The sequence below is a fragment of the Abramis brama genome (assembly GCF_963993115.1).
Source record: "Abramis brama genome assembly, chromosome: 18".
NCBI lineage: Eukaryota > Metazoa > Chordata > Actinopteri > Cypriniformes > Leuciscidae > Abramis > Abramis brama.
This window is the reverse complement of record NC_139980.1, coordinates 9,055,943-9,068,047: the sequence shown is the minus strand read 5'-3', so window position 1 is coordinate 9,068,047 and position 12,105 is coordinate 9,055,943. Positions and strand designations below refer to the sequence as shown.

General features: G+C 37.6%; 1 long non-coding RNA gene across 1 annotated transcript; it reads left to right on the top strand.

Annotated features, from left to right (window-relative positions):
• The first annotated feature begins 9,311 nt into the window (after positions 1-9,311).
• On the top strand, positions 9,312-11,143 carry LOC311069165. Its single transcript, XR_014603486.1, has 3 exons — positions 9,312-9,775; positions 10,781-10,846; positions 11,061-11,143. It is a non-coding gene; the product is annotated as an uncharacterized lncRNA (long non-coding RNA).
• Positions 11,144-12,105: the final 962 nt, after the last annotated feature.

Sequence of the window (12,105 nt, the reverse complement as noted above, 5' to 3'; positions counted from 1 at the left end):
TGCAGCAGGTCTCCACAGAAAGAAAGACAAGAAAGAAAACATATGAAGGGGGTTAGAGAGAGAATGTGAGAGGAGTGTACACTCAGAGTAAGAGACACTGGAATGCTGTATTGATCGTTGAAAGATTAGTATGTTTACTTACCTGCCCTGTCAATATTACACTTCCCCTGAGCCACTGTGGAATCAAATAAGGTGTTAGGAATGTTTGCACAAAAATAGGAACCAGATCACTAAAGGAGTTATGCTAATCAGTAGGGATGCACAATATACTGGTACATCAGTCTGCCTTAGAAAGGTCTCTAGGCGGAGGGATCGTTCAAGGTTCTGCAGTGAAGTGGTTTGGCCAACTTTGAGCAAGCGGTGTCTCCCACACCATCCTGCTTTGAGGCCATAGGCAGAGGTTAAAAGAGCCTGAAACGCTGACCGCTGCATAGACGATACAGAACGTTTGTTGGTTAACTCTGAATGAGATTATGAAGATCACTTTGCTTTGAGAGCTCTGAAGGTGAAAACATTACTGTGACCAAACAGCAGTACAGCACCTTTGGAGAGTGAGACTTTGGTTATCAGCTGATATTAGAGAGTTTTTTATTTATTGGTATCAAACAATATTGGATATTTAATTGCACATGCACGTTTACCTCAGTTTTTACATTTAGATTACCTTTGCCATCATCTAATTCTCACTTAAAGGGATAGAACAGTTTCTGTGACCACTGACTTCAAATGAATAGACAAAAAAGAAAAAACAGTGACACTTGTCTGAATATCTCCATTTATGTTCCACAGAAAAAAAATTAAGTTTTGGAACAACATGAGGGTAAATAATGAAAATAATGACAAATGATGAATTTCTTTAAAAAAAATAAAAAAATAAAATCTTTAACCTGTTAAGCTGCAATCCCACTTTTGAAAAATCCCAAGAAATGACATACCCAAACTGAAACAGATACAGTTCATGAACCCTTTGTACTAAAAGCACAAGTATGATCTCATTTGAAAGCTGACACCTGGCAGTTTATTGTAAATGTAGAATTAATTATTGTCATAATGACAAAAATTGTTATAAATAGCTTCAAAGTTTTGTAAAGTTATTAGAAATTATTTTTTATGAAACATCCTCATGAAAAAAAAATTGAAGTTGGCACTGGAGCAATCTAGAAATGCACTACAGCTAATGCCACATGTCTAAACATTTTATGTTTAAAATCTTAAGATAATAAGTCCAAAACTCTGTATTTAGTGAAATGTTTTTCAAGACCATGTCATGTGACTTTATTTTGATTTGACGCTAAAATGCTACTGATGTTTATTGTCATCTTCTAACCATCTATCCAGTATATTGTCTTTATTGTTTTGTGGTGCAAACGAGCCCCATTCAGTCTCAGTCTCCCCCTGCACACATTCACACCTCTCCAGCCCGGTTATGGCTCTAAATATGCATTTATTTTGTCTGCATTATAGTTACTAACGACTGGCTATTCACAGGCTATTCATAGGGTTTCAGTCACTAATTTCTTTTCTTAAAGTTCACCCTTACATTTTAAACTGTATCAAATGCATTTCTTGAATAAAGAAACATTTCAGTAAGCATTCAAAAAATAATAAAAATATAACTTCTAGGTGGCAGGTGCACCTAGGGCTAGCTAGCATGTTAGCTTAGCACACCATCAATACACGACAATTTATGAGATTAAAACCATGTTTGTGCTTATAAACTTACTTTATAAAGCAAATCGAGTATTTTAAATAATTTTTTGTGATCTAATTTGGCTTCAGATAAAAAATCAGACAGAAAATATACTATTGGATAGTGTTCTGCACAACGATTCTATATAGATTAGCATTACATTATAAATATAATCTATTATTATGGAAATACCTGGCATGGATTGAAAAACACAGGTAACTCAAATATCATAGCAAACATGTTTATTGTCTTCAAAACTGCATGTTACAGCCATAGTTATAGCGCGATCTCTTGTTAGCTTTGTGTGTGTTCGAGGCTTCCTGGAATGTCACATGATCATGGCTCTTCTTCATGTTCTAATACTGTGCACAGGGCGGCGAGGGCGCCCTCAGGCTATTGGTATGAATTGAAAACACAGTATCAGAGTTATGCAAACGCTCATAATGATTACATCGACGCATTTGGGTATAAATTCAATAAATATTATTCCTGTCTATAGAAATCTGATGTAAACCTATGAGAATATATCAATATTTCTCCAAATCTGCACATTTTTGAGCTAAAGCCCTGAGGCACGTTGTTTTGTGTATCGCTGTCATGACGACGGCACGGGAGTTTTTTTATGAATGAAAGCGGCTGACGCGCATAATTCATATCAAAGGTATCGACTAATTTTTTCATTTCATAACTCCTGACACAAATTAAGAAATAACTGTCGCTATAAGTTTCTCAGAATACAATAGTGGTCAAATTCTGAAACTTGAGTCTTATATCTTTTTAATGATGTATAGTTTGTCAAGGTATAACATTAAATCTGATAGTAACTTTGAACTATATATAAATAAAACCGCTTCAGTGCGTCCGCGCTCTGGCAACGGTTAACAGGTTAAAACATTAATAATTTAATTGCACTGTAAAATGTTTTGATTATTGATTTTAGTTTGCAATGTTTTTATTATTATTTGACTTTTAATAGCTTTTATCAGTTATCAGCCATAACATTAAATTATTTAGTATCAGCTAGAATTGTAATAATTTGATTAATATCTTCCTAATCAATAGAAAATGTACACAAACAAATTTTTAAAGGAAATTTTGCAGTACTGACCTCAAATAAGCATAATCTGCATAGATTGCATGTTTGTGCTGAGAAGAATGATAATGACTTAAACACTCAGTGTACCACTATTATATTTAGCATCTGGTTAAACCTGGTTCCTAAAATCTGGTTCTTTTGTGCCAAACTATCGTACACAAAAGTGACGCAAGAGTTTAGTGAATTTGCCCTGTAGGAATTCGCCAGATCTCCAATAAATTATGTTTAAAGTCTTTCCCATTTTTTGTCATTCTGCTGAATGTTGGCCAACTGTGTAACATTCTCCCCAGAGCAGAAACCGTTTCCTCTGTGTTTTTTTTACGATTACCTTTACTCTTGATTGAGAATAGCTGAAGGGAGAAGAGCGTATGTGACGTGTGTCTGTTACTCAACCAGGCCACAGGAAACATGAAAATCTCAGTTTAGCCTGGAAGACACGTTCATGTTTCACACCAGATACTGTTGATCTCCCGTGCAACAATTTTACTGCTTCCCCTCTCGCAGTTAGCCAGGCCCTGGGGCGCACCACACACCACACACACACACAAAACTATTCAACAATTGTCAGCTCAACAAACTAAAGACGAGCTGGAATCTCATTTTTAGCTTTTGTTGTCTACACAGAATAACTGTCAAAACTGTCAATCTCAGTGTTCTCATAAAAATGGTTTAGTTTCAAAAATGTTTTTGGGAATTAATCGGTGACTATATGAAAGGAGAAGATCTTGATGGAAAGAAGAAAAAGGGCAAATATAATTTTGTTTGCAATTTACACTAGTTCCTCAATTACCAGCATAGGGAACAAAGCGCTGGGTTGGCGGGTAAGCATTGTGAATGAAATTGAAGCTGACTGCTCCAGGTTGGCTCACGGTGTGAGAGAGATTGATTCGCTCACGAGGACGCCTTCCTGGAAATGTTCTCCAAGTCATTTCTATAAGGCACAACGTTTTAGCGATCAATGGCAATCCACAAAACTTTCCGTACGCTACAGTAAGTTTGAGGAAGCCCCGTCGAGTTCTTTCCTGTCATTCCTGCTGTTTCTTCGGTCTGCAACAATGGATGTTAGAGACACGTTGTGACCGAGAAAAACACAAACCGTTTCTCTGGCATGAGAGTGGCATCTCCAGTCGTTTTGAGTTCCCGGGCTCGTCTGCAAGGGTAGGTGGATGACCTGCTAAGAAAAAAGATGTGCATGGTATTTTCTGTCAGGTAGTGGTGCCTGTGGTCACCAGAGACCAATCTCGGGTGTCCTTTACCTTGTCAAATGTCAGAGATAAAATCTGCCGTGGCATAGAGTTCAAATCTGCTGGGAAACACATGCACATAACATGCATAATCACACACCGTATCTTTGCCTGTCTTGTTAGTTTGTTGTGATTTATGTGTTGGAGAGTATTTTATGTTTGGAGAGTTACAACGGCCCATTTACTTGGATTTAAGTTTGTAGCTTTGAAAATATTAACAGAATATAAATATATATATATGAATATTATTATTTTTTAAGTTTAATAAATAGTTGATGCATTGAAACAATTATGCCAAAGTCACTGATGAAAATATCTTTTAATGTCATATAATTATGTTTTGTGCTTCATATTTCTTCATTATGTTTTTTAAGCCACCCTCATTGCGTAAATTGTGTAGTATTGTTAAGTGGCCTGTTCTGGTGCTTGAATTTTTGCCATAATAACCAGGTTTAAGTAATACTAGATGGGATGTTTGTTGACTTAAAATGTATTCTCAGGTGGATAAATCTCCACATGTGCCTTTAATAATGTAATATAATGGCAGAGTATTCTAGCTTGACGACTTGCTCTAATGAAGTGTTTATTATTGGTCAGATATTTATGGTTGAATGTTTCCAGCTCAGCGGCCTGTACCTTTTAAATCAACGGCGTGCGCAATATCAAATTTCTGACCCTCGCAAATAACATCAAATTAACGGCCTCCGTACGATCTTCGAGGAAATGATGCGTTATTATGATGCGTCGGTGACAGCTTGCCTATAAACACATAAATCTCTCCCCTCTCACTTCCTCTGTCGTCCTACAGTCACGCTGCCCTAACAATCGCATGTGCAAAAAAAAGCCGTGCCCTTTGTTGTTTCAGAAGGGAGTAACTACAGGCTCTGATTTCAGCCTGATAGGCACACACTCCCCCTCAGACAATTAATATTTCACCTGATAGGCTAAAGGGACAGGCTTTGAAAACAGATTAGAATGGAGGCAATTTAAAAATGCAAAATGAAACCATTTTACTTCAGCGCAAGTGCAAGTCATCTCGGGCCAGCTGTAAAGGCCAGACGGCGAGGCTCATTTCTCAATTATAATAAAAGCGCCTCTTTTTGCAGCCTACCGTTTGTTCTCTTCCAGCCTCAGCCCTTTGTGAACTTGGCCTGATCGTATTCATCCCCCAAAAGAATAGCGCTCGTGGTGTGCTATTTCATATCAGCGCTCAGGTTTACCCAGAGTTGCCACCTTCACTTTAGACACCCTTGTTGTTTGTAAATATGTGAGATATGAGTGATGTGGGCACTAATGGATTATTACCCTTCAAACAGCCCTTTGACCTGAACCTCCCATGATTCCACTGCAGTGAAACTCAACCGCAAGGCCAAATTATTCTTGGAAGGACCCCTGGAGAGTGTGACTTTCTGCCCTCATCGTATACAGACAGAACTGGCCTCCGAGATTCCTCAGTGTGACAGTGCAGCGCTCCACAACGGCTGTCACAGCAAAACAGGCTTCGGAAGGACACCGTTTTTGGCAAGTCAAGGTATATGACACTAATTACAGTTCATCATGTCAATGAAATTACTGGAAAAAAAACGTAACTTTTTTTCTAGTCAACAATAACAAAGATGAGACGAAAAAGAAGCATCATGCAATTTTCATGTTTTTTTTTATTTATTTTTTTTATGTTGATATTCGTACATATCCAATACCGTTTCGAGTCAGTAACAATGTTTTGAAAATAAAAGAAATTGCTACTTTTAGTCAACAAGGATACACTGTATAAAATATCCTGTTAAATGTACAGTAAAACAAACTTGTAGCTGTGGTTGCCAGAAATTCACCATAAAAAATACTGGGACAATTTTTCCAGTTATATTTAATTCAAGTCCCTCTGTAGTCAATAATCGTATCCCTTAAAACTCATTTTGGTCACCAAAATTACATATTGAAAAGTTTTTTCCTTGAAAAAAAAAAAAAAAAAATCCTTCATGTCTTAAAATAGCTTGAATATAACTCTACACCCTTGCCTCATTTGGTGTACGCGGTTCTATGAATATGCAAATTAGCTCCGCCTCCACTCACTCACACCAGCTCAGAGATCCACTCGTTGACGATCACACATTGGTTACAAGGTAGTTTGTGACGTCAAAAACACCAGCGATTTCAAACCGTGATTTTGAGACTGTCTTTGGTTCACTGCAGTTTTAAGGAGAAAATACTCAGCAATGGTGACTTATGAATTTGTACATGGTTTGTCTTAAAGCATATTAAAAACACCACATAGATATACAAACAACATTAAAAACTTGATTTTCAACACAGGGACTTTAAGTGAAATGGTGTTAATATACCTACTTTAACTACCAAAATCTGCCTTTTTACCTTAAAATGTACCAATAACCACCACAATAATATACAGTAGGTGGCACAACAGAAAGCCACATAATGAATCAGAGCTCATCGTAAGCGGCCAGTTCATAAAACATGGTCAATACTTGTACATAGACGGTCATACACAAAGACAAAACACCATCAGGGAAACACATGACACTAAAACAATGCAATTAACTAAACGTAACACACTAATGAAAACACACTAATGCACAAAAATATGAAGAAACAAAATTATTTATACAAATGTAATGACCAAAATTATTTAAAATGACAATGAAATATTTACTAAATTTATCAAATTTATTTTAAATCTTTCAAATTGAGATGGATCAAGCTGGCTTATTTTATTCAATTTTACATTACATTTCACTTATGAGCCAATTTTTGATAAATAATATCCAATTAGTGACCTGTTGTGTGACACCCAGATCTACTTTTGAATCAGAACGTTCCCAAGCTAAGTCTTAATCTGTCGTGGTGTGTGGCAGAGGGTTAAATACTTTGGATATTGTAATCAGGGGATTTACATACAAATGAGGAAAAGGTCATCCAAATGACAGACCCTAAATGAGCGTTTTTTTAGACTGAGGGTGAATGGTTTTGCTAATGTGTCTCAAAGTCAATATTTGAGTCTGCTGATATAGTCCTTCGCCTCTCTGCTTCCATTGTGGTCCTGTCAGACAACGTCGCTTTGTTTATGATGTCTCAACTGAACATCATTTGAAAAGCAATGGCGCTATAGCAGCTGTTTACCTCTGAAAGGAGACGTTTAAACATTACTATGGGGTCTTCGGTCTTCGAAAATTAATCACCTTCTGCTGTTTTTTTTTCCGGTGTGTGTGTGTTAGGTTGTATGGATAAGCATTGTCCGGACATTTTTTGCTTACAAATGCAATTTTGAAAGAAGTGTTCCCAGGTTAAGGATACCATATAGATCTACACAGAAAATCCATTTCTCCCCAATGAAATCTGAAATATTAATGCCATCTGTCCCCAGAGCGCGCTTTATACGCTCAAAGTGTGAAAATCTTCTGAAACAGTCTGGGGTTTCTGGCTTTGTGAGGGATTATTTCTTTATTTATTCTGACTCGCTACATGGCCATGTCCTGTCGTTCTTGCCAAATTGCTCGAGAAATTTATAAACATTTTCTGAAAGCCTGTGCACACATTCAAACTGTCAAGTCCCTGGTGCTGAGGAGTATTTCTGGTGCTGAGGCTCTAAAAATACACCCAGGCAGACTGGAGAGACCTCAGCCCCTCGCAGAGCCGTCTGCCTTGACTAGAAGCTCCGGAAACCGAAAGAAAGATGTGAAAGAGACAGATGAATACTACAGTCCGACTGTGAGTGAGACGCCCGTCTGTTTGTGTGTGATTGTGTACGTGTGTGACGTAACAGTGTCGAGATATCCAAATATCAAGGAGGTGTTTGGAAGGGGCTGTCAGCACTCGAGGATGCAGACTGAGCCGAGGGGTGAAACATTTCAGTGATGGTGAGATTTGTGTGTGTGCCATGTAGCATGTGGGTGGTTATTTGTTCCGAGCAATGCAATGCATATGCAATCGAAAATAAAACCTTGGAGCTGTGGCCTAGTGGCTTTCTTAAGTTTTGTGCTCATGTGGAAAATGTGAGATTTGAATCTGATTTTTTTCCCCTCCTCATTGTTTCCTGTCTTCTCTCTAAAAGTGACACAATGGGAAGATGTAATCAAAAAACAAAACCTTAAGAGCTGCGGCTTAGTGGCTTGAGCTGTTATAATCTATTTTATAGTATATTGAGCTCATGTGGGAAATGTGAGTTTGAATGTGACTTTTCTTCCTCATAATTTCCTCTTGTCTCTTTTAAAAGGGACAATGGCCCCAAAAAAAAAAAAAAAAAATAGGGTGGCAAGATGAATACAATGGCTGCGTCCAAAATCGCATATATTCTCTTGAGTAGGTACTTATTTTGAATAAGTAATTACTTCAGGACCACTAAAAAAGCATGTTCTATATAGTATGAATGTGTGTAGGATGAATGTAATCTGGATGTATAACATTCGCCATGTTGACCTTATCACGTGACCTACCAGCGTCAGTTCCACCGCCATTCACAAATCATCTCCCGTGGCCTCATGGGATAGTAAAGTGTCCATGGTATGTACACTTTAGAATCTCGATGGAAGAAGTGTAGGTCATCCGTGTACTTTTTGCCTACTCTTTGAGTACTGTGAATTCGGACATACTTGTTCTGTGACATACTGTTTTTCGCCTACTATATAGTAGGGAAGAATGCGATTTTGGACGCAGCCAATGTATATGTAATCGAAAAACAATACCTTGGAGCCGTAACCTATGTGGGAAACGTTCAAATCTGACTTTTCTTCTCATCATTTCCTTTCTTCCCTCTAAAATTTACACAATGGCCAAAAAAAAAGGGTTATTAATATATATAAAAAAAAAAAAGAGGGTGGAAAGGTAAAAAGAAAAAAAGGCTTAGTGGTTTGTGCACATATTGATTTGTGGTGCTGATTTAATGTTCAAATCTGACTGGTTTACCTTATCTTTTCCTGTCTTTTCTCTGCTATTATTGAGCGTGAATGGGCGCAGGCTGGAGTAGATGTGTGTATATGTTTAACTATAGGGCCTTTCGTTTGGCGTATGACATATGTATATGACACGTATATGACATCACACGTGTATTTTGAGTGTGTATGTGGATAAAACAGTGTGTTTGCTCCTGTATGTGAGTTTATACTCCTAATCAGGATCACTGGGAGGAAAGGGAGGATAATGTACGGCCAATTTAACACATGAAGACACACACTCACCGCTGGAATGGGCTTCAGATAGAAGAGATGAGAGATCAGTCTGTTTGTTAGCCCCTTTCATTCCACCTGGTGTGTGTGTGTGTGTGTGTGTGTGTGTGTGTGTGTTGGTATATGTGGTTTACATGGACAACACGCCAGACATTTCACCTGGGCTCCACGGACCTAAGGGTAATACGGGGACTATGCCAAGGTCCTCGTAAATCAAAGAGTGTAACTGCATTTGTTAGTGTCTGAACAACATATATTCTCTTTTTCTTTGAAAGTCCTCATTTACCACTTGACCTGATTTTGAGTGTATCCCAGTGTATAGAACAGCGACCCCACAGCTGGGTTTTATATTGCAGTTTCATACACATTTCTGATACACACGGTGCATTTTGGCGGGCCGTCTTGTGATTGGCTGGTTTGCGCATGTGGGCGGTAACAAACGGAAGTCGACGGGAAGCTCCGCCCACAGCACATGGCCCAGCTGTCGCTAATTAAATACCTAATGGACCACACCTCGGAAGTGTCAGCTCGACGTCGTTGGATTTACTGGATTAAATACATACAGGTAATAATTATATTTATAAATATAGTTGCATTTTTGCATTAAGTGTTTCTTATTTGCAAGAAATTGTAACTTGTAACTTACAATTACTGTAAAATGCTATATATTTACCACAATGTTAGCTGAGCTAGCTTGAGTGGCTATCAACATGTCCTGCTCATTAAGCCTCAGGCTAAAGAGGTGGAGGACAGCAGGTAGAGATGAGGACAGAAGTAACATTGCCAGCAAGTCAAATTTGGTAGCTTTGTTTTTAAAATGAAAGCTAGCTAGGTTAAGTTGAGCTTGTGGCTACCGCATGGCTTAATGAGCAAGGCGTAGCTAGTTAAAGCCTTAACTTTTATTACAGACATTGTGTTTGTTTTATAGAATTAAATACTTTCTTAGTAGCCCACATTATTTTTTTTAAATATGAAGTTGCAGTGACACAGGAAGGCTGTTATATCATTAATATGAGTACTTTCAGGCCATTAAATAAATGTAATGTGTTTATGATGTTCTGTTAGTGTACTAAATCTGTAAGATAAATTAATTGGTACCTAGTAACCAACCACAATGATCAATATACAAAACATGAGGGGCAACAGACCTGACAAGTATCTTGTGCAGTGTGTAGAGTGTTATATATATATATATATATATATATAAAAGTTAAAACAGTGTTTTTATCTTCTTGACTTCATTTAATTAACTTTGTGAAATTGTTAGTTCTCATATAAGAAATACTTTAACCATAGAACATTTCACATACCAAAATACTGTACATTTTCCATCTAGCTTCAGGTGGAACATGATTTTTATAGCTTTTGTTAGCACCACCTAACCACACCATAGATGATACTGACCATTACAGAATGTTAGAACAAAAACAATGAAGTCATCAAATGCTGTGTTCATCAGAGTGTAGTTTTCATAATCCACGGTCTACTATAAATATATATATATATACATATTTAATGTATAATATTATTATTATTATTATTATTATTATATATTTTTTCCTTTTTACAGGGCCTTGATGATGAAATGGCCCCAAAGATGTGTGGCACCACAAATCCCCCTTCCACAACTGAAGAGGTATGTCCTCACAAAAGATAGATTTTTATTAATATCTTGCTCTTGATTGTTAATATCAGAGAAGTTGTCAGTGAGTTTTAAAGCAAGGTTTTCCTCTGTCTTTGTCAACAGTAGAATGGTTTATTTTTTTACTCAGACATCAAATGTCCTCTCTAGTGTCACGCTCCCAGGACTTTCTCTTTATTGTCCTTTGTCTCTGTTTCATCTTCTACAGCTGACCACTGAGAGCAAGTGCACCCATACAGCCGCCAGCCACCCGAATCAGACTAGTCCAGAGCTCAGCCCACTCACCAAGGTTGGAGAGGTAAATTAAATCTCATGTACAACTTATTTGTGGCAAAATGTTAAATCTGCCAACCTATTTCAATGTGTGTGTGTGTGTGTGGTCGCCTGAGCAGAACATGCTTTATGTGGACAGTCGCCTGAGTAGAACGTGCTTTATGTGGACAATGGAATGGAAGGACATTTGTCTAAATGTGCCTTTTCAAGCTTCAGTCAGTATAATATCTGAGTGTATGTGTATCAAACACTGAACCCCACCCAAACATGACTTGGGAGGTCCATGCAGTTTAGAGGGTTCCGTCCCCAGAGGCATCACTTTGGTTTTTAAGAACACTTGGACTGCCTGCATTGGATCTTTATGTTGGTTTAATGTGAATGCCAAGTCGTTTGGTTACATGTAATGGAAAGGCACCCATTCAACAGCACTGATGAAAATTCATGACAAGATGTCATTTAAAAGAATCATAGCAAATCTAAGAACTATAAAAGGACTAACCCCTAACTCCATGTAAAAGCTTAGTCAATTATTCTAGAAGTGCAATCATTCTACGAAGTTGGCTGACAATAGATAAACAACAAAGTAATCAAATGCTGTATTCATCAGAGTGTAGTTTTCATAGTCTACAGACTGTAGTCATGTGGCCTGTTCAGTGTCTAAAGAACCGTTTCAGAGACTACATGTTTTCCACAAAACACTCACTGAAATACAGCCATGATATCTTTTCACTGAATGCTACACAGGGAACATCTTGTCTTGAAGATATTTATTATAATTTATCTTTTTTTTTTGTTTTTTCCTTTTTACAGGGCCTTGATCATGAAATGGCCCCAAAGATGTGTGGCACCACAAATCCCCCATCCACAACTGATGACACTGAAGAGGTATGTCCTCACAAAAGATAGATTTTTATTAATATCTTGCTCTTGATTGTTAATATCAGAGAAGTTGTCAGTGAGTTTTAAAGCAAGGTTTTCCT